The 24097-nt window shown below is 45.9% G+C and overlaps 1 long non-coding RNA gene across 2 annotated transcripts in view; it reads right to left on the bottom strand.

Annotated features, from left to right (window-relative positions):
• Nucleotides 1-5070, bottom strand: part of LOC141132377 (uncharacterized) — a 512907-nt gene extending 507837 nt beyond the window's left edge. For both annotated transcript variants that reach the window (XR_012242896.1, XR_012242897.1), the window contains exon 1: nucleotides 4845-5070. This is a non-coding gene — a long non-coding RNA (uncharacterized lncRNA). The remainder of the gene's footprint in view (nucleotides 1-4844) is intronic.
• Between the last annotated feature and the right edge of the window lie 19027 nt (nucleotides 5071-24097).

The raw sequence follows: 24097 nt of genomic DNA, 5'->3' as shown, positions 1-24097 counted from the left end.
ATCATCAGCGTAGAGGCTTATCACTTCAGTTCGCTCGCCGCTGCGAAGACCCTTGATGTCTGGGTGGGACCTAAGTGCTATCGCAAGGGGTTCGACTGCCAGGGCATAAAGCATGGGTGAAATAGGACAGCCTTGTCTCGTACCACGCGATAGTGGTAAGGAGGGGGATATTCTACCATTCACCTGAATACGTGCTGTGGGGGCATGGTAAAGTAGCTGAAGCCATTTTATAAACTTTGGGCCGAAGCCGAATTTTGTGAGGCATTCCCATAGATAGCTCCACTCTACTGAATCGAACGCTTTAGCAGCGTCAAGACTGACCACTACTCTACTGCCGATGTTTGTGTGCTGGGTTTGGAGATTCATATGGAGCCGCCGAAGGTTAAAGGCCGTGTTCTTATCTGGCATAAAGCCTGTCTGGTCAGGGTGTATTTGGCTGGAGATAACCTTGTTGAGACGTAGGGCTAGGATTTTGGCGAGAATTTTGACGTCGATTTGGAGGAGGGATATGGGCCTATATGATTCGGGGAGTGAGGGGTCTTTTCCTGGTTTAGGAATAAGGACTATGAGGGCTTCATTCATGGATTTTGGAAGGGTGTTGGAATCAAATATATGTTTGTATAGTTTACTTAGTCTAGGGATCAGAGTGTCGCCGAATTGCTTGTAAAACTCGAGGGGGAGTCCGTCGGAGCCAGGGGCTTTGGATGTAGGAAGAAGGGACAAAGCTTCTGCAATGCATTCAACGGTTATGGGTGCTTCCAAGTGGGCGGTTTGTAATGGTGAGAGTGTGGGGAAGTCTATGGCTTGCAGGAATTCTATAAGCTCAGTTTGGGTACGGTGGGAAGTGGAGGTGTATAATTTTGAGTAGAAAGACCTGAACTCCTCAGCAACCTGATCGGGGTCAGTAATTGTGACCCCGGAGGCCGTCTGAAGGGAGACCACCACCGGGGATTTGTGTTCAAGATGTGCCATATAAGCAAGAAGCCTACCAGCTCTCTCTCCGTGTTCATAAGCACGCTGCTTGCTAAAGAAAATGCCTTGTTTGGCCTTTTCAAAGTGCAGTTGGTTTGTGAGTTTGGACTGTTTGTGCACATGAGAGGCATTTGCAGCCGAGGGGTTGTTCTGGAAAGCCTGCTCTAAAGTTTGGAGATGTTCCTCTGCCTGACATATAAGATGTTTGGATGTGGCCTTGTGCCGAGTAATTCGCGTGGAGAGAACCATGCGAGCGTGCATCTTAAAAGCCTCCCATGTGGACCCAGTCAGGGCAGTGGCATCATTCGTACGGAAAAAGTGTTCCCACTCGCGCTGGAGACCGTCCAGATCAGGAAGGATGGTTAGCCAAAACGGGTTCAGTCTCCAGACCCGAGTGATGGAAGTGGATGGCATCTGTAGCCTGATCCAATAGGGAGAATGATCAGATAGCACCCTGGCATCAAATCCCGCATCAGTCAGGTGAAGGAGGAGGGAAGGAGTAAGGAAGGTGTAATCTATGCGGGACATTGATGATCTAGAGGGGGTGAAGCATAGGAAGCGTTGTTGTGTTGGGTGTAGGTGCCTCCAGGTGTCTGTAAGGGCGAATTCTCTGAGAAATTTCCCAAACCTGGTGACATGAGTGGTAGGGAGTGTAGGATTAGCTAGACTTATCCTGTCAAGATGTGGGGCTATAACTGCATTGAAGTCCCCAGTCCAAATCGCAGGCACCGAAGGGTATTGGGCCATGAAATCTACGCCCATCTTTAGTACTGCAAACTGGAATGGGGGAGGAATGTAGAAGGCCAGGAGCAGGAATTCCAGCCCCCCCACAGTAACATGTAGAAACAATGAGCGACCCTGGGGATCAGACTGCAGGTTGTGAAGTTGAAATTGCACTGTTTTAACAACCAGGATCGCAATCCCACGGGAGTTAGAGGTGTGGAGGGCCTGGTACATCCAGCCCACCCACGGTTTTTTAAGGCACATTTGTTTCTGGCCTGTGAGGTGGGTTTCAACAAGGATGGAAATTTCTGCTCTCTGCGATTTTAGATGTGAGAGAACCGCAGTCCGTTTGGCTCTATCACCTAGGCCCCGGACATTCCAGGTCAGTATTTTAAGCGTGGCCATATCATTGTGATGAAGACAGGGAAATGCAGCCTAATCCCCGGGGGGTTACAAAAGATACACAGCATAGCAAACCTCAAAAAACAATAATAGCTAGTCATATATATTAGAGTGCGGGGCACCTCTGGAGCGCACAGAGCAGCAGAGGGGCTCCATGTCTGTGACCATGGAGCCGCTGCATGGAAATGACCATCTCCCCCTGCCCGTGAGCATGGGGGGAGGATCACGTCAATCATTACCAACCTTAGCCACAGAAAATCTTCAGAGTTGTACATGTCATTTATCAATGCGGACTTAAATTTGAACGGAAGGTGAAAAAATAAAACATAAAAATGAACAAAACAAAGCAAAACTGAGTCTGCGTATACTCTGATCCAGCAGGGCAGACTTGATTCACTGCCCTCCCACAAAACTAGGGAGGCAGAGGCTGGACAGGGAAACATTCGTAAGAGGGTGAAAAACAATGGTGGCAAGTGTACCACAGTCCTGGTGCGACCAACAAGGCCGGAGGGGGGCGAACAAACTGAAGAGCGCACGGTGGTGCAGGGGGTGCTGTCCAGCTCTCGGGTGTCGGGTGCATGTGCACCGCTCGAGAGCATCAAATTGAGCTTAGTGGGGGATAGGGCAATAATTGGCAATGTAGTTCCAGGAGTTGCAATAGGGGAGTTCATGCCAATATCTAGCGTGTAGGATAGTGCGGAATATTACTCACAGTTCCTGGAGGTAGCAGGGTACGGCAGGTGTGTGACGTGGGAGATGTGTATAGCGCCATGTCCGAATACAAATGGCCAGTAGTTTTGATGTAAATCACTTAGGGTTGCTTAAGCCGGATCCGTGTCGGGTTCGCCTCGATGCTAAAGCCAGGAGATAACAGCTTGAGGGTCTTCAAAAAATTGGGCTTTTCCTTCGTGTGTCACGCGGAGGCGCGCAGGGAAGAGCATCGCATATTTAATGTGGTATATGCGGAATTGACGTTTTGCCTCGGTGAAGCGCGCCCTTTTCTTCTGTACCTCAGCAGAAAAATCCGGGTATACTGCCACAGTGACATTTCCCAAGGGGATGTTGCCTCTTTCCCGGGTGAGCCGGAGCACTGTGTCCCAATCGCGATAATTCAGTAGCTTTGCTATGAATGTTCTCGGTGGGGCTCCTGCAGGTGGAGGCCTAGCCGCCAGGCGGTGGGCGCGCTCGACCACAAATGTGGAGGAGAAGGCCTCCCTGCCGAAAGTTTTGATAAGGAGGTTTTCCAGGAAAGTAGGGGGGTCAGCGCCTTCGGACTTCTCTGGTAACCCCACAAAACGGAGGTTGCACCTCCTGAGGCGGTTCTCCATCTCATCTTGCTTAGAGAGAACCATACTAAGCTGATGCTGCATTTGCTTGGTGGAGATTTGAAGGGGATGTAAGTCGTCTTCCACATGTCCAACCCAGCGTTCCGTTTCGGTTACACGATCCCGCAGTTTTTGAACATCTTGCCGGATTAGGGAGATATCAATTTTCACCTCCTCAATTCTAGAGGTGAGTGTAGACTGGCAGAGAGCGATAGCTTCCAGGACCTTAGCGGTGTCGCCAGATGTGTGCTCGTCGGGAGCAGGGGACTGAGCGGCGCCATCTTCCTCCCCCGGGTCCCGCTCGTCATGGCGGTATTGAGCTAGCCTGGCCGCAGTGCCGGTTCTTTTAGGAGGAGACATGCCCGAGTGTGGTTAGATGAGCAGGGCAGGAGGATTGAGCCGTTTGTGAAGGATAAATCCCTATAGGATCGGTAAATAGGATAAGTCCTGAGTGGAGCTCTCACAGCACACGTCTCACTCCATGCAGCTCCAGACCACGCCCCAAAAAGAGTAGAACATTAAATGTTTTTTTTTTCCTAAGTTTCAACTTGCTCCAGAAATGAATATTTACTGTCATCCACATATACAGTAACTGCATAAATACATGTACAAAGAAGATCCCAAATCATAGAGATCCAGGCTGAAGGTGTGGACATTGCTGCGTTTACTTATCTTTCTAATAACAAACACAAACTCTGACTGTACAAATACATTATAGGGAAAAGCAAGGTGCGCCAGACTATTATATTCCCTATTGTGTTTTTTCAGAGTCCTGCTTCTCCTCTCAGGGTTGCTGCCGATCACCATCACCATATATTCACATTGACTATTTACTCATTTACATCGATCATCCCCCCTTAATTTTGCACATCATATTGGACTTATTTATATAAGAGACTCTGCCGTGTTGGTTCTTGCGCCATCTTATTCTTTTTTTTCTTTGTACAAATATATTAGCCTATTAGTCTAAAAGCATTCCAGCAGCATTTGTGTATTTAGCACAGTTCGAATCAAGAATTCAGCATTTTGGTTCAATCGAAATAAGAATAATAAAGAAGTGTAGGCTTGAAAGAAGACTGTTAACAGCTATAAGAGTAAAAGTGAAAGTGACTGTGTACCCTTAATCTTGTTTACTTAATCTCTCTTACATGTAAAAATAACGTTCTGCAAAATATTGAGTTTTATAACATAGTATTTATCAAATAAGTATGTTTTATTCATCAGACAAAGCATGTTACTGTATATCACACTTTAGCTTTTACAGTATGTGCACTGCAAAATCCTAGCCCAAATTAAATATTTTTAATAAATAAACAGTATAAAATATCATATAATCTTTAAATGCAAACATATATATGCTAATTATAATACCTTACTAAAATGAAGGCAATGCTATAAGATGGTTACTTAGTGAACTATTACCTTCACCTTGGTTGTCTTTTGTCCATCCTTAGTGCTGAGTCCCAATTTATAATCCACTCCATTGGTATGATATCTAATGAAGGGGAATAATCCATTTGAAATGCCCTACAACGCTTTCATGTTTCTTGCTTGCACCTCTTTTTCAACTGCTGGTTTTATAAATGGCAGCAATGCATCTTTATGGGCAAGTTACTTTCACTTTTCCTTCTGCAGCAAATACACAGAATCTTCTAGCTTTGCTTATGCTCAGTAGTGACTTGTTATTACACAATATAATAGTGACAGCTGTTTTGCCTAGTCGTATTTACTAATATTTAAGAGTTAACACCAATGCCAGGAGCCTGGCGGACAAGATGGGTGAACTAGAGATACTGTTGTACAAGGAGGATTTGGATTTTGTGGGAATTTCAGAGACCTGGTTCAACAGCTCTCATGATTGGCTGGCAAACATTCAAGGGTATACCCTATACCGCAAGGATAGAGAGGGTAAAAAAGGGGGAGGGGTATGCCTATATATCAAGAATAATGTACAAGTGAATGTGAGAGATGACATCACTGAGGGGGCTAGGGAGGAGGTGGAATCTTTATGGGTAGAGCTCCAAAGGGATGAAGCTAAGGGGAAAATAATACTGGGAGTATGCTATAGGCCCCCTAACCTGAGGGAGGAAGTGGAGACGGATCTCCTATCACAAATTGGATTAGCAGCAAGGATGGGAAGTGTTATTATAATGGGGGATTTTAATTATCCAGACATAGACTGGGCGGAAGGAACCGCGCATTCATTTAAGGCTCGCCAGTTCCTTAGTGTCTTGCAGGACAATTTTATGGGTCAGATGGTAGATGCACCAACTAGAAATAAAACATTACTAGATCTACTGATTACCAACAATACAGACCTGATAACAGATGTGGAAATACGGGGCAATTTAGGTAACAGGGATCACAGGTCAATTAGTTTCAGTATAAATCACACAAATAGGAGACATGAAGGGAACACAAAGACACTGAATTTCAAAAGAGCCAACTTCCCTAAACTACAAACCTTGCTAAAAGGCATAAATTGGGATAAAATATTAGGAACAAAGAATACGGAGGAGAGATGGGTTTGCTTTAAGAGCATATTAAATAAGGGCATTAGCCAATGTATCCCATTGGGTAATAAATTTAAAAGAGCGAACAAACATCCTGGATGGCTTAACTCCAATGTAAAAATGCATATAAAAGCAAAGGAGAAGGCCTTCAAAAAATACAAGGTTGAGGGATCATCCACAGCATTCAGAATTTATAAAGAATGCAATAAGAAATGTAAGGGTGCAATTAGGATGGCTAAGATAGAACATGAAAGACACATAGCGGAGGAGAGCAAAAAAAATCCCAAGAAATTCTTTAAGTATGTAAACAGTAAAAAAGGGAGGACAGACCATATTGGCCCCATAAAGAATGAGGAAGGACATCTGGTTACAAAGGATGGGGAGATGGCAAAGGTATTGAATTTATTCTTCTCCTCAGTCTTCACGAGTGAATCGGGGGGCTTCAGTAACCAAAACTGCAGTGTTTATCCTCATGACACAACACAGGAAGCACCTACATGGTTAACAGAGGACGGAATTAAAATTAGACTTGAGAAACTTAACATTAATAAATCACCGGGACCAGATGGCTTGCATCCGAGGGTACTTAGGGAACTCAGTCAGGTGATTGCCAGACCGTTGTTCCTAATTTTTACAGACAGTCTATTGACTGGAATGGTACCAGCTGATTGGAGAAAAGCCAATGTAGCACCAATATTTAAGAAGGGCCCAAAAAACATCCCTGGGAATTACAGACCAGTTAGCCTAACATCAATAGTATGTAAACTCTTGGAGGGGATGATAAGGGACTATATACAAGATTTTAGTAATAAGAATGATATCATTAGCAGTAATCAGCATGGATTCATGAAGAATTGTTCTTGCCAAACCAATCTATTAACCTTCTATGAGGAGGTGAGTTGCCATCTAGATAAAGGAAGGCCTGTAGACGTGGTGTATCTGGATTTTGCAAAAGCATTTGACACAGTTCCCCATAAACGTTTACTGTACAAAATAAGGTGCGTTGGCATGGACCATAGGGTGAGTACATGGATTGAAAACTGGCTACAAGGGCGTGTTCAGAGGGTGGTGATAAATGGGGAGTACTCAGAATGGTCAAGGGTGGGTAGTGGGGTTTCCCAGGGTTCTGTGCTGGGACCAATCCTATTTAATTTGTTCATAAACGACCTGGAGGATGGGATAAACAGTTCAATCTCTGTATTTGCAGACGATACTAAGCTAAGCAGGGCAATAACTTCTCCGCAGGATGTGGAAATCTTGCAAAAAGACCTGAACAAATTAATGGGGTGGGGGCGACTACATGGCAAATGAGGTTCAATGTAGAAAAATGTAAAATAATGCATTTGGGTGGCAAAAATATGAATGCAATCTATACACTGGGGGGAGAACCTCTGGGGGAATCTAGGATGGAAAAGGACTTGGGGGTCCTAGTGGATGATAGGCTCAGCAATGGCATGCAATGCCAAGCTGCTGCTAATAAAGCAAACAGAATATTGGCATGCATTAAAAGGGGGATCAACTGCAGAGATAAAACGATAATTCTCCCGCTCTACAAGACTCTGGTCCGCCCGCACCTGGAGTATGCTGTCCAGTTCTGGGCACCAGTCCTCAGGAGGGACGTACTGGAAATGGAGCGAGTACAAAGAAGGGCAACAAAGTTAATAAAGGGTCTGGAGGATCTTAGTTATGAGGAAAGGTTGCGAGCACTGAACTTATTCTCTCTGGAGAAGAGACGCTTGAGAGGTGATATGATTTCAATTTACAAATACTGTACTGGGGACCCCACAATAGGGATAAAACTTTTTCGCAGAAGAGAGTTTAATAAGACTCGTGGCCACTCATTACAATTAGAAGAAAAGAGGTTTAACCTTAAACTACGTAGAGGGTTCTTTACTGTAAGAGCGGCAAGGATGTGGAATTCCCTTCCACAGGCGGTGGTCTCAGCGGGGAGCATTGATAGCTTCAAGAAACTATTAGATAATCACCTGAATGACCGCAATATACAGGGATATGTAATGTAATACTGACACATAATCACACACATAGGTTGGACTTGTGTCTTTTTTCAACCTCACCTACTATGTAACTATGTAACTATGTAACACATGATTTAGATTTGGTAATGAGATTAAAATGATTAATTATTGCACCAAAGTAATCAGACTAACATGAATATTGTAAACCACATATCATAGGGTGTGTACTTCTACCTTCAGAGAAAGTAAGGAAGGAACAGTGAAGTGCAAAAGATCTTAAGCAGTAAATCGCTTTATTATAAGGAAAGTAAAAGAATAAAAAAAGATTGCTTTCTCATTTGACTTTAAATGAACTACATAACATGATTATGGAAACATACAATGAGGCAGAGTGGCCCTTCCTTAGCAAAGATTTTTTAACACCCCATATTTTTATCATATTTCAAAAATACATAGTTATCCTCAACATCCACCATGCCACTCAATTATCACCATTATGGCTGACTTAACCAATAGAACCTCCAATATAAAGTCAGCCATAATGGTGATCATTGGGTGGCATGGTGGATGTTGAGGATAACTATGTATTTTTGGAATATGATAAAAATATGGGAGGTTAAAAAAAATCCTTGCACCGGCCCTGGATGTAGGCGGGTAAAGGCCCACCTAAATCCAGGGCCGGTGCAAGGATTTTTTGTCTACTTAGGCGATGGTGCATTTTGGTGCCCCCCACCAACCGTTCTCATGCCCACACAGAATGGTCAGAGACTGCAGACATGGCACACAGAATGGTCAGAGACTGCGGGCATGGCACAGAGAATGGCCAGAGACTGCAGCCACGGTGCACAGAATAGTCAGAGACTGCGGGCATGGTGCACAGAATGGTCAGAGACTGCAGGCATGGTGCACAGAATGATCAGAGACTGCGGGCATGGTGTACAGAATGGTCAGAGACTGCTACTGTGGGCATGGTGCATAGAATGGTCAGACTGCGGGCATGGTGCACCGAATGGTCAGAGACCGCGGGCATGGTGCACAGAATGGTCAGAGCCTCCACTCATGGTGCACAGAATGGTCAGACTCCGGGTATGGTGCACAGAATGATCAGAGACTGCGGGCATGGTGTACAGAATGGTCAGAGACTGCTACTGTGGGCATGGTGCATAGAATGGTCAGACCGCGGGCATGGTGCAACGAATGGTCAGAGACCGCGGGCATGGTGCACAGAATGGTCAGAGCCTCCAGGCATGGTGCACAAAATGGTCAGACTCTGGCTATGGTGCACAGAATGGTCAGAGACTGTGACTGTGGGCATGGTGCACAGAATGGTCAGACTGCAGGCATGGCACACAGAATGGTCAGAGACTGCGGGCATGGCACACAGAATGGTCAGAGACTGCGGGCATGGCACACAGAATGGACAGAGACTGCAGGCATGGCACAAAGAATAGTCAGAGACTCAAGACTGGATGTGAGGACGTAATGTCAGTCACGGAGGGAGGGGCCTGAAAGTGTCGGGTGGTGCACGAGCGAGCGCTGGCCTGGGGAGAGCCTTGGCGGATGCGAGAGAAGGAGAGGGAGAGGAGAAGCTCTATCGCCGCGGATGACACCCTCAACGACCATGCCAGAACCCGCACACTCAGACGCTGCAGCGCGTGTGACAGTAGGTGAAACTGCTGGGCTGTGCAGAGCAGGGATTGCGATCAGCATATCCCCCCCAACCCCGTCCCCCCATCATCCTTTTCCCGACATATGTGGCTTTCTCTGGACCTATGGAGAATAGCCGGCAGATCTCCATGGCACGGAAGTGAGAGGTTCCGCAACGAGGGCAGGCTGAAGCCCTGGAGGGTGCTGGTAAGCTTGGAATCAAAAGGCGGTGTGGACCAACAACGTTGAAAGGCAGAAAAAGGAGGTACCCTATATGGGATTGTAAAAGCTAAAAATCTGAATCAGCTACTGTATATGAAGGTATCTGCTGGTTGCCGTCTGGCTCTTTTTGTGCATAAGAAGTAATATCTGGCAGAAAGATGGGGTGTATACATGTAAAAGAGAATTCACCTGCAAAAGCCCATTGAATGTAAGGATAAACTGTTGTAAACTACAGAGTTGTGAAGTGCACTGGGTGCATAATTGCTTATTGAGGATCAAAGTTAATAAGCCCAGCAGAGTTAAGACACAGAGGACTGTAGAGTACATCAATTAGGGCTCTGTGACTGGTGACGCTTGAGTGACTTATTACTGGAGTACTGATCAACCGGTCAGGAGTTGTGGTGTATATATATATATAACTCCAGCTGTGGATAAGCACATAAGATAAGCATATAACACCAGTGTGGTTTATCTCTTTTAAGTTACTCCAAGTTGATCTATCAAACAATAGCCACTTCAGAGTCTGTATAGGGTCAGGGAAGGATATAAGATACAAACAAACACCTCTTTGTTGCTATATTGGCTCTGTCAGAGCTGAATCAGGGCATAAAGCCATACTCACTACAGCTAAAGTTGGAGAAGCTCTGCCCAGCTCTCACTTTTTTTTTTTTTTTTCTCCCACGCCCCTCCCCCCCCCCCCCCCCCATTTGTTATCTCTTTCCTCTTATCCCTCTTTGGTTACTAGGAGAGGGGGGGGGAGATTGGAACATAGCAAAACTGGGGAAACGGATAAGAGGGGGAGAGTAGAGAGGCATCATGAGTAAAGCTACAACTAAATCTGCTAGGGGGGGTGTCCCTAGAACCCCGAAAGACAAAGTAACGGTTAGTTCGATAAAACAGTACATGTCTCAGGGAGCCAGCCCTAAGAACACAGAGCTGGAGAAACAAGGGCCAGGTAAAGAGGATAAGAAAAGAAGAACATAGGGAAAAACAGGAGAAACATCAGATCAATCTAGAGATGACCTTACAACAGAGAGTGAAGTGGAAACAAGCAGAGCAGAGGAACAAAGAATTGATGCCCAGATGCTCACAAAAGGAGAAATGTTGGGGATGTTTTTGAGGCTAGAAAACTCAATAAAAGCTGACATAAATATGTTGAGAGTTGATCTGGGAAACCTATTGGCAAGAGTGGAGACGACGGAAAAGAGAACTAACAAACAAGCGCAGGAACTTCATAATTTAAAGGAGCAAGTTAAAATAACACAACAAAACCAGATGAAAATCCACTATAGATTAGAAGATCAAGAAAACTGAAACAGAAGGCAAAACCTGAAAATTCACTCGGTTCCAGAGAAAAGAGGAGAAGACCTGAGAAGAATCATAAGTTCAATACTTGGCCCTTTGTTGGATAAAGGGGTAGATGAGTTTCCAAGGATAGAGAGGATTCACAGGGTTGGAAAACCAAACAACACAGAGGCAGACAGGCCTCGGGGAATAATAGTAAGATTTAGATTTTATGAAGAAAAAGCTGAAATCTGGATGAAGATGAGAGGAAAAGCTCCTTTACAATATGAAGGACGTGAGTTACAAATTTTTGCTGACCTGGCGCCAGATACACTGACAAGAAGGCGACTCTTGAAACCTCTGCTGGAGCAGATGAGAGCACAGAATATCAAGTATAGCTTGGGGTTCCCAGCATGTTTAATGGGCTTTAAAGAAGGAAGATCAGCCAGGCTTAGATTTCCTGAAGAACTGGCGGAATTCTGCAACAAATTAGATCTACAGGTGCCAGAGCTACCGGGCTGGACTGATGAAGTGTGGGAAATATAGTAGGAAGAGGATAACTAGCAGGAGGATAGCCTAAAATAATAACAGTAGAAAATGCTCAAGAGGGCGGTTTGGGGGGGCAGGGGGAGGGGGGAGTGGGCGGGGGGAGGGACGGTTGAGGAGGGTCAAGATAGGCTGACCCAGGTTTGGTGCTCAGTGAGTGGCCGGTCTACCACCCCAACACCCCACACTTAAACCTGGTGGGGGGGGTGGAATGGCACACTCGGAGCCTCACCTCGGGAAAAAGATTTTTCTCCAAGAGACCCACTTATCATGTGAATCAAACATGAAATAGCACTCTAATAACTTCCCGACATGGTATTATGGAGATACAATTATAAAGAGAGCAAAGGGGGTGGCAATAGGGTTTGTGAAAGGAACGCGGTTTAAACTGGAGGGAAGGATGACCAATCCAGAAGGAAGATTTCTCTTCCTAAAAGGCAAATTAAGCGAAATGGAATGCACACTGGCAAACATTTATGCCCCTAATAGGAACCCGATAAAATATTTTAGAAATATCCTGGAGAAATTGATGGACTTCAAGAGTGGACATGTGATCTTGATGGGAGATATGAATTTTTGCATGGAACCAGGAATAGACAGTACATCCCGGGTACAGGGGACGAATAACGTACAACTTAAAAGGATAAAACCTATATGTATACGTGTCAACTGGTTGACATATGGAGGATCCATCATCCTAAAGTACAAGATTGTACGTTTTACTCCCCTGTACATGGGACTTATTCAAGGATAGATTACATACTGGTTGACCATAGAGCCCTAGAATGGGTAATAGACACTAGTATTAAAATATCTACGTTATTGGACCATGCCCCTGTGAAAATGAAAATGACAGTACCCGGAAATATTAGACAACCCTTCGCCTGGCGGCTAAAGAAGACCTACTCCGAGATGAGGTAGGCTCAGGAATTGTGGAAAAGGAACTAGAAAATTACTTTGCAATGAATGATACAGAAGAGATATCGGGATCTACTCTATGGCTCATAAAGCCTACATTAGAGGGATCCTGATAGATCTAGGAGCAAGGAAAAAAAAGGAAAGACTAGGGAAAATTTAAAATTTAATTGAAGAAATATCTAGAACCGAGCAAGAACATAAAAAACACCAGGGCCACCATTTAGCGTTGTATCAAAAATTAGTAATCAAAAGGGAAGAATTAAAGGACCTCATGGAACAAGAGACAAAAAAACATTTAATAGAATAGCTAAAGAAACAGGGGGGGGCGTGGCCTGAAGCTGCATGGAGTAAGGAGCGTGGTGTGAGAGCTCCGGCTGCATTTATCCTCTAATTTTATCCTACGGGGCCAAATCATCCTCAAACCCGGCATAACCTGCCCTGGTTACCCAAGGCTGCTCCCGTGATCATGTTGCCACCTAAACGAGCCACCAGGACGCTTGGAAAGCTAGATAAGTACCGCCATGAGGAGCGGGACACAGCGAGTGAAGATGGCATCACATCAGCCACAGGGGAAGAGACTCCACCATCCGGGGACACTGCTCGCATTCTGGATGCAGTCTCCCTATGCCAAACGACCCTCACATCTAAGATTGAGGAAGTTAAAGTTGACATCTCCCTTATTCATCAGGACATCCATAAGCTGAGAGAGAGGGTATCCGAAGCAGAGGGCAGGATTGGACAGGCGGAAGATGAAATTCCACCATTACAGGTCACCACGGAGAGGCTTCAATATCAGCTAAATGCTGTCCTAAGTAAACAGGACGATATGGAAAACAGATTACGCCGTTGCAATCTCAGATTTGTGGGGCTTCCGGAGAGGTCGGAGGGATCGGACCCCCCCACATTCTTAGAGAATCTCCTAATTACCAACTTTGGCAGGGAGGCCTTCTCCTCCACATTCGTGGTGGAGCGCGCGCACCGTTTGGCGGCGCGGCCCCCGCCACCCGGAGCCCCTCCGCGAACCTTCATTGCAAAGCTACTGAACTATCCAGACAGGGACACTATTCTACGCCTCACCCATGAAAAAGGTAACATACCATTTGGAGAAGTACACATAGCAGTATTCCCTGACTTCTCTGCGGAGGTTCAGAAGAAGAGGGCGCAATTCTCGGAGGCCAAGCGCCAGCTGCGCAATCATCACCTAGCCTATGCCATGTTGTTTCCAGCGCGCCTCCGAGTGATCTGCGATGGCAAGGCTCATTTCTTTGAAGATCCTTCGGCGGTCATTCCTTGGTTGGAGAGTAGGGCTGTGGCTGGTCCAGCGCCATTGTGACCTGAGCTACGCACTCCTGCTTTGTCAACTTGCACTGAGATGGAACTCTCAATTCCATGCCGAGGATGCACACCTCATGAACAGTGAGTTATTCTACCCATGCTCTTTCCCCCCTCATCATGCCCCGTCTCACGCCACTCCAATGGATGCCCCTGCGGCTTGACTGCCTCTCTCCCCTCATCTAATATGCATCCCTCGCAATGCCATCTTTGTTGTTTTGCAATGCTGCTTGGCTCTCTAGATGACTCTAGATGACACTCATCCAGCCGAGCCCACGTAGCTTCATGCACCCCCTCCAGACGTTCGGATGCTTAACTGTTACCGTTGTGCTCTTCTGTTAACTTTTGTTCGCCCCCTGCGGCATTTGGGGTGGTACCTGGTCCTTCCTTCCCTTTATCCTGCTGCACTATTTCTTTCCCACTAAGCGGACTGGGACCCCTCTCGCAGCTGCAAAAAGCAATGTTTCCCTGGCCAGCAGCAGCCCCCACGGCCGTGGTGGGTTGCCACAAGTTTGACATGCCGCGCTGGTCCAGAGCTGGCATAGTTTTGGTTCTAATTGTTTTGTTCGTTTATCTTCTTTTTTTGTTCCTTTTTTGCAATGTCTGACATGTCATGTACTACAGTATATACACTGCTTGTTCCTGTCTGAATCGATCAATGTACTTTTCTGTGTGGCTCCCTGCAGACTGGCGGTGGTCGCTCCGTGACTTCGATCGGCCTGTCTGCGGGGCTCCATCAGGATATATGAAACAAGGTCTGTACTTCAATCTATATTACTGCTCAGACTTGTTTTGTTTGTGATGACTGGGGTGGTGGGCTTTCTCCTGCTGGTCCGACTGAGCACTCAATTATTATCAATACTGGGATGGCCTCCCTAAAAATTGTTACATGGAATGTGAGAGGGCTGCGGGATAAGTCCAAGCGTTTGGCTGCATTGTCTCACCTCAAACGCATGAATGCAGACATGTCTGTGCTTGTAGAGACCCATATAACGGGGCAAATGCAAATGGCACTTAAAAAACCCTGGGTCGGCTGGACATATCAGGCCCCATTCACCAACAATTCTAGAGGTATTGCTATCCTTATAGCTAAAACGGTTCAATTCCATCTTCATAATATAAGGTCGGACCAGCAGGGAAGGTTTCTCTTTCTACATGCCTCAGTGGGAGGGCTTGAGATTCTTTTGTTAGCTTTTTATGTTCCCCCGCCATTTCAGTTTGCTACCCTTAAAGAGGGATTGGCCTTTATGTCTGAGCACCCAACAATACCGGCTATATGGATGGGGCACTTCAATATGGTGATTGACCCCCTCCTAGACAGGCTTCACTCAACCAATACGACACTGGATAGACCTGCCCTGACTAGGTTTGGCAGATTCCTCTCAGAATTTGCCTTGACTGACACTTGGCGACTTAAGCACCCCACTACACCTGCATATTCTTGTTTTACTCCCTCACAGGCTGCAATGTCCCGTATAGACATGATAATGCTCACTCCCACCTTGATCCCAGACCTCCTCGCAGTAGGATTCGGTGTGAGGGTTCTCTCGGACCATTCACCTTACTGGATCACCCTGCGATTGCCCTCCGCCCCGCCGTCCCGCCTGTGGAGACTGAACCCATTCTGGCTCACTGTCCTCACGGACACTGAGACCATACAGCGTGAGTGGTCTTACTATTTCCAGTCCAATCAGGGTTCGGCCTCGACCGGGATGGTGTGGGAGGCGTTTAAATCACATGCCCGTTTGACCCTCTCCACACATATCAATAGGCATAAGGCCTCCTCTAAAATTATTTTACAACAGGCTGAGGAACACCTGAGTTCCCTCGAGCAGGTTTTCTTTGCGGATCCGACACCTTCTAACTCTGCTCAACTCCGCTTACAATCCAGACTCACGGACCACCTGCACTATGAGAAAGCAAAAAGTATCTTTTTTAGCAAACAGAGGGTCTTCGAGCTCGGAGAACGGGCAGGGAGACTCCTGGCTTACATGGCTCATTTAGATCATACACCCCCGGTTGTGGTTCGGCTCCATTCGCAAGATGGAACCGTACTCGCAGACCCTGAACAAGTTGCTCATGAATTTAGAAGGTTCTACGCCGACTTGTATACCTCTAGAGCTAACCGCCCCCCAAATGAGTTACACCTCCTCCTGCAAAATACTGATTTCCCCTCTCTCACGACTTCCCAGGTAGAGCTTCTGGAAGCACCCATCATTGAGGAGTGCATCAAGGCGGCAATAGCGAGTCTACCAGCGTCCAAAGCCCCAGGCTCTGACAGTCTCCCACTAGAATTTTACTCTCAATTTCAAGAGGTCCTTATTCCCAGACTGGAGTCTCTATACTCACACATCTACCAATCAGGTACACTCCCGCGCACTATGAATGAGGCCCTGATTGTTCTTATCCCAAAACCGGGCAAAGATCCTCTTCACCCTGAATCTTATCGTCCGATTTCTCTCCTCCAGCTAGATGTAAAAATTCTTGCCAAAATTCTTGCCATAGGACTCAACAAAGTCATACTTAGCCTCATTCATGCCGACCAAACAGGCTTCATGCCTAATAAGAACACTGCATTCAATCTGAGAAGACTATTCATGAATCTCCAAGCTACACACGATAACATTGGCTCCAGGGTGGTGGTTAGTCTGGACGCCGCTAAGGCGTTTGACTCTGTGGAGTGGGGCTACCTGTGGGAGTGCCTTCACAGATTTGGCTTTGGCCCCAGATTCATCAGGTGGCTCCAGCTCCTTTACCAGGCTCCCACTGCTCGGATCCAGGTTAACGGTAAAACGTCCACCTCAATCTCACTGTCTAGAGGAACACGTCAGGGCTGCCCTATATCTCCTATGTTGTATGCGCTGGCTGTCGAGCCCTTAGCCATCGCCATCAGGGCGCACCCTGATATCAAGGGTCTCCGCATGGGGCAGGTGACTGAGGTCCTCAGTCTATATGCGGACGATATGCTTCTCTATCTGGCAGACGCGGGCCCCTCCCTAGTAGCAGCCCTGCACCTTATTCAACAGTTTGGGACCTTCTCGGGGCTGCGGATAAATTGGTCCAAATCTCAAATACTCCCCATAGATGTTTCCATCCCAACAAACACTCAAGAGGCTCTCCCGCTGGTAAGGACCAATCAGATTAAATACTTAGGTATACAATGTTCACGCTCCCTAGCGGACTACACACGCCTTAATATCAAACCAATGTACGCTCTTCTCAAAAGCAAAACACAAATTTGGTCTAGGCTTCCTATAGGAGTGATGGGTCATATTAATTTGGTGAAGATGATCCTCCTCCCCAAATTACTATACCTATTTTGGCATGCTGCACTACACATCCCAATTCACGCGTTTAGATCCTTGGAATCCATACTCAATACCTTTTATATGGGGCTCCTCTAGACATAAACTATCATGGCAGACCTTGAAGTGTCCCACTCATCTAGGGGGCACGGCCACCCCCGATCTCACATTTTATTATATAGCTTCCCAGCTGTCCCATTTTTATTACTTCAACAGGCACGATAGACTCCGTTATTCCGCATTGGTATGCACATCTGCGACTGATGTGGTGGCTCATCCTTTTCAGATACTCTTCTGTAAGCATAGGGGTAAGTCCCGCTCCGCAGGTGGGAGCCACATGCTACAGCACCATAGTAAGATTTGGCAGCGCGCACTCACCGTTACTGGGGCTCCCCCCATACATGCCCACACACCACTTTGGGATAATCCCCAACTCCCTGAATTACTGACCATCCCAGACTTTAAATTATGGATGATTTATAAAATCATATACCTCTCCCAGCTTATTACTGGAGGCGCAGTTAAACCATTTCAGACCCTAAAGGATGAATTCGCTCTTCCCAACCATGTGCTTTTCCGCTACCTTCAAGTTCGCCATGCCCTCTAGTCTCAATTCAGTAACTCTATACCCAGATTAGAAGTGGTGATCTTCGCAGATATGGTCCTAGGCGACGACCCTAAAAAGTTGATCTCCACTCTCTATAACCATCTCCTTTCACCCTCTGCCACCACCCATACACACCATCTAAAAGCCAAATGTGAAACTCACACTGGGGAAATAGATGATGAGCAATGGGGGGAAATACTGGCGACCTGCACAAAAGTTTCTCCTAAACTATCAGATCGCCTTACCCACCTCTACATCCTCCATAGATCATACCTCACCTCTGCACGAATCCTTAAATATAAGCCGGACACTGACCCAACCTGCCCCCAGTGTGGCGGCACTCCTAGTACTTTCTATCATCTCATATGGTCTTGCCCATCTATCTAGCGTTATTGGTCACAAATTCCTCCATGACTGCATGGGCTCCCCTCTAACACTATACCCACGTCAATGTCTGCTTGGCCTCCTCCCTGTTTCTGAGGAGGAGAAATACCTGACAATATTTTTGCAGGAAACCCTCTTCATCGCCAGAATGCAGATAGCTCAATTGTGGCTTCGGCCTACCCCCCCCCCCACCACCACCACCACCACCACCACCATACAGCAATGGAAGAGGGCTGTGAACCTCACCCTCCCCTACAAGAAAGTTTTGTATACCCATCGTGGCTGCCCAGATAAGTATCACAAAATATGGGATAGATGGACAAATGAATCCTCCACATGTAACGACTAGCATCAAACGCTCTCTTGATCCATGTCTGCTTAGTGGTAATTGTTTCTATTCAACCCTACTATAGCTCAGTGAAAATATGTTCCTCACCTGCATGACACCTGCTCTGTAGATATAATGACTTGTCAGAAAACTCTGTATAAAAGTTACCATGCATAGTATTGGTGCACTCTGCACCTTGTATTTTGAAGTTAATAACCTGTATTGACTTTTATGCTCAATAAACTTTTCTTTTGATTAAAAAAAAAGAATAGCTAAAGAAAGATACCAGTGGGGGAATAAAGCTAGTAAATATTTAGCCAGAATGCTGCAAAAGAAAAAATCCACAAATTATATAGAAAATATTCAAACTAAGAGAGGGGAAATGGTCCATATGACAAAAGAAATAGCGGAAACATTCAAAAACGATTATAAGGAGTTATATTCAGTGGATCAGCGGGGAGGGTAGCCAGGGGAGAAAAGAGAGAAAATAAGCGATTTTTAAAAAATGGCCAGATTACCAAAGATCACTGAAAATGTGAAGGAGATACTAGAGAACCCTATAACTGAGGAGGAAATAAACAAAAAAAGGGAGAAGTAGATATGGCGCTGTTCTAAACCTGATAGGGTTCAGGTGTGTTCTACTCCCCAAAAGGGGAGGAAGGAGTTTTAGGTGGGGAGAAAAAATGTGAATTAAGTAGTGCCTGTTAAATGAGTATCTGCAACCAAAAAGAATGTCAGATGTACTGTACCTATGTGCTCATTTTTGAAATAAGAAATAAAATTGAAAAATAAACATGAAAAAATGAAATAAAAAAAAAAATGAAATTAATATTAATGGGTGGGAACTCTTAAGTGAAAAGTGTGTCAGGCTGTGTGCCTGGCTAAATAGGAAGTGCAGTGTGTATCATACCAACTTGTTTAAGTAGTAAGTTAGACACAACAAATCATTATTAAAATAACCATAAATGCAATATGTTCATACAATTTAATAAATATACAAAGTGCTGGTGTGCATAAACAAGTGAACACGTGACTAATACAATAAAAGTGCTGTTGTGCCAGTGAAGGAATCCGTTTTGGCTCTGGTGGGCTTTTCAATGAATAAACACTTAGTGCGTGCCTTATTCGTGCTCCTATAATGATTGCACTCACCAGATCCTCCACCCCCTCTTGGGGTCTCACACATCCACAGTATATGCCACTGTGTAGCAGTATAGCTCCGTCTTTATTGTTGGCTATTTTGCTATATGTGCACATCTAAAGAACAACTTGTGCAGCCACTTTCAATTGCTGGAGATGTCCTCAGACTCTGCTGTCTTGCTGTTTGGCATGGAGCGGCTCACAGTCAGTTCAGAGCAATCACAGCAAAGCCTTGTCTGACTCGGCTCCGGGAAAAAGCCCTGGCCCAGATGGGTTTACAATGTTTTACTATGAAAAATATAAAGAAATTTTAACTCCAAAGTTATGTCAATATATTAATGGCCTGGGAACTGAATATGAAATGAGTAGGGAGGCCCTGTCTGCAACGATTACAGTAATCCCGAAGGAGGGGAAGGATGGTACGTTGTGTTCCAGGCCAATATTGCTGTTAAATGCAGACACAAACTGTATGTTAAAGTATTGGCAGGACGGATGAAAGGTTTGATGAACACACTGGTTCACCCTGACCAGGTAGGATTCACCCCAAAAAGGGAGGGGAGGGATAAGAACGTTGCTCCTACTCCAGAGGATGAAAGAAAGTGGGCCCCCAGGTCTACTCCTGTCAATGGATGCCAAAAAGGCTTTTGACAGTGTAGACTGGGGGCTTATGATACAGACATTAGAAATTATGGGAATCGTCCTAGAATGATCCAGTGGTTCAAAACATTATACCATCACCCTTCAGCAACTATAAAAATAAATGGAACACCGTCCCTCCCCTTTGAGATGAAAAACGGGACGAGACAGGGCTGTCCCTTATCCCCCCTATTATTCGTGCTTTCTTTAGAGCCATTACTCGCTACGATACAAAATAACCCTGACATAAGTGGATTTAAGGTGGGAGAGGAGGAACAGAAACTTGCAGCTTTCGCGGGCGATGTTTTATTCTATATAGCTAATCCTAGGACTACAATGCCCAATTTGTTAAAAATTTTGAAACAATATGGTGAACTATCAAATTTTAAAATAAATTTAGCTAAATCCGAAATCCTAAATATAAACATAAGTAAGCTGGAAGAACAGATGCTGAAAAAGGAATTCAAATTTTCTTGGAGGAAAGAACTAAAGTACCTGGGAATAAAATTAGCTAACACAATGAAGAAGATTTACAAAATAAATTACATACCCCTACTGGATGAAATTAAAACTGAAAGTAAAAGACTTATAAGTAGACCATTATCATGGATAGGACGTATTAACACTGTAAAAATGGCTCTCCTGCCAAAGATACCTACGTGTTCCAGATGTTGCCAGTGGCATTACCACAACCTTACCTTAGAAAGTTAAAATCTATAATCATGAATTCTAAATAGAAAAATAAAAAACCTAGAGTCTCCTTCTCAATATTAAAGCAGAAAAAAAAAGAGGAGGGCTGGCAGTCCCCGACATTCAAAATTACTATAAAACATTATCTCAAAGTTATATAAACTATTGATAACAGTGGATGAAGTAGAGGTCCCACCATACATTAAAAAATGGGAAAGGGAACTGGGGTCACAGAAAGATAGAAGCACTATAGGAAAATATTGAATTTAGCCCACAGTTCGGCAGTGGACATCAGAACAGCAGAAATGAACTATAAATGCCTAACCAGGTGGTACGCAACACCAGATAAAATTAGTAAATACCAAAAAGGTAAATCAGCAGAATGTTGGCGAGGATGCAAGGAAGTAGGAACAATGGCCCACTTATGGTGGGATTGCCCTAAAATCAAAAAATTTTGGAGAAAGATCTTATTTTTTATAAAAGAAATCACTAAAAAATAAATAGTTGAAGATCTGTGGACAGTATTGCTGCACGGAGGGGAAGGAGAGGTAAAACAATATAAAGAGTCATTGATACCTCACCTATTAAACGCAGCAAAAAGACTTATCCCCAAGAAACGGCAAGAAACAGAAAGCCCACTAATATGGGAGTGGATTGACTCAGTAGAAGAAACATATAACATGGAACATTTGAGACACAGTATAGAGGAGAACAGCAAGGGGGCTATAGAGAAGTGGGAGTGTTGGAAAGAGTTTAACAAAACATGGAGCTATGCGGAAGGATTAAGAGTATAGATCTATAACGGGGATAGGAATAGGATCAAAGATAGTAATAGAATACCTAAAGAAGAACATGTGTTTAAATGCAGAGGTGGGGAGGGGATTAGGAAGAGGGGGGGGGGGGGGAGTTGGGGCATTAAGGCTTAAGATTCTGTTTCATTAGGGTGTATAACTCTTTTTGTAAGAAATATTATATAAATTTTCTAAGCGTAATAGACACATGCTACTATAATGTGAAAACGAGAAGGGACAAAAATGAACTGCAAAGTTGAATTAAGTCTCTCAAAAGATTTCGCTGAAGTGGCAAAAAAAAAAAATGGTCAGAGACTGCGGACATGGCACACAGAATGGTCAGAGACTGCGGGCATGGGACAGAGAATGGCCAGAGACTGCAGCCATGGTGCACAGAATGGTCAGAGACTGTGGGCATGGTGTACAGAATGGTCAGAGACTGCTACTGTGGGCATGGTGCATAGAATGGTCAGACTGCGGGCATGGTGCACCGAATGGTCAGAGACTGCGGGCATGGTGCACAGAATGGTCAGAGCCTCCAGGCATGGTGCACAGGATGGTCAGACTCCGGGTATGGTGCACAGAATGGTCAGAGACTGCGACTGTGGGCATGGTGCACAGAATGGTCAGACTGCAGGCATGGCACACAGAATGGTCAGAGACTGCGGGCATGGCACACAGAATGGACAGAGACTGCAGGCATGGCACAAAGAATGGTCAGACTGCGGGCATGGTGTAAAAAATGGTCAGACTGCAGGCATGACGCACAGAATGGTCAGAGACTGCGGGCATGGCGCACTAAATGGTCAGAGACTGCAGCCATGGCACACATAATGTTTAGAGACTGCTGGCTTAGTGCACAGAATGGTCAGAGACTGCGGGCATGGCCCACAGAATTAACAGAGATTGTAGGTAATGGCGCACAGAATGGTCAGAGACCGCGGGCATGGCGCACACAATGGTCAGAGACTGCGGTCATGGCACACAGAATCAACAGAGACGGCAGGTAATGGCGTAAAGAATGGTCAGAGACTGTGGGAATGGTGTACAGAATGGTCAGAGCCTGCTACTGTGGGCATGGTGTATAGAATGGTCAGACTGCGGGCATGGTGCACCGAATAGTCAGAGACTTCGGGCATGGTGCACAGAATGGTCAGAGCCTCCAGGCATGGTGCACAGAATGGTCAGACTCCGGGTATGGTGCACAGAATGGTCAGAGACTGCGACTGTGGGCATGGTGCACAGAATGGTCAGACTGCAGGCATGGCACACAGAATGGTCAGAGACTGCGGGCATGGCACACAGAATGGTCAGAGACTGCAGGCATGGTGCACAGAATGGACAGAGACTGCAGGCATGGCACAAAAAATGGTCAGAGACTGCGGGCATGGCGCACAGAATGGTCAGACTGCGGGCATGGTGTACAAAATGGTCAGACTGCAGGCATGGCGCACAGAATGGTCAGAGACTGCGGGCTTGGCACACAGAATGGTCAGACTGCAGGCATGGTGCAGATAATGTTTAGAGACTGCCGGCTTAGTGCACAGAATGATCAGAGACTGCGGGCATGGCCCACAGATTTAACAGAGATTGCAGGTAATGGCGCACAGAATGGTCAGAGACTGCGGGCATGGCGCACAGAATAGTCAGAGACTGCGAGCATGGCACACAGAATCAACAGAGACGGCAGGTAATGGCGCACAGAATGGTCAGAGACTGTGGACATGGCGTCCAGAATGGTTAGAGACTGCGGGCATGGTGCACAGAATGGTCAGAGACTGCGGGCATGGCGCACAGAATGTTCAGCGACTGCAGGCATGGCACAAGGGCAGGGCTGATACAATAATATACACAGCCAGCTAGACTCTGATCTATCAAGCTAGAAGCAACTTGCTTGCCCTACCTTCCAAAGAGATAGGAGAGAGAACTCTTCATCTGTGCTGGTACCAGCACAACTTGCAATCCTCCTGGGCCCTCTGCTGGCTTGGCCCCTCCCCCTGGTCTCCTCGGCTCCTCCCCCTGGTCTCTGTGGCTCAGACTCCTCCCCCTTGTCTCCTCAGGCCTGTGCTCCTCCCCCTTGTCTCCTCAGCTCCTCCCCAGGCTCCCTTCATCTCTCACGCCCTCCAGTTTAGTTTCTGTGTGCTGCTGAACTGAAGTTCGTGACTCTCTTTCTGCTACCGCCCAGGTGGGAGGAGGAATTTTTGTTTTTTCAGGATCCAGCCTCAACGGCGGAAGGGAGAGGGGGCTGCATCTTCTAGCAGAGGGCTCTCTACCCTGCATCTGGCAAAGAAGGAGGAGTGCAGGAGGCAGAGCTGGGACTTGAGCAGCTGACGTTAACAGTGCCTGGCTGGGGCTG

The sequence above is a fragment of the Aquarana catesbeiana genome, linkage group LG03 (assembly GCF_042186555.1).
Source record: "Aquarana catesbeiana isolate 2022-GZ linkage group LG03, ASM4218655v1, whole genome shotgun sequence".
NCBI lineage: Eukaryota > Metazoa > Chordata > Amphibia > Anura > Ranidae > Aquarana > Aquarana catesbeiana.
The sequence above is the reverse complement of the archived record's forward strand: the minus strand, read 5'-3'. Positions and strand labels throughout refer to the sequence as shown.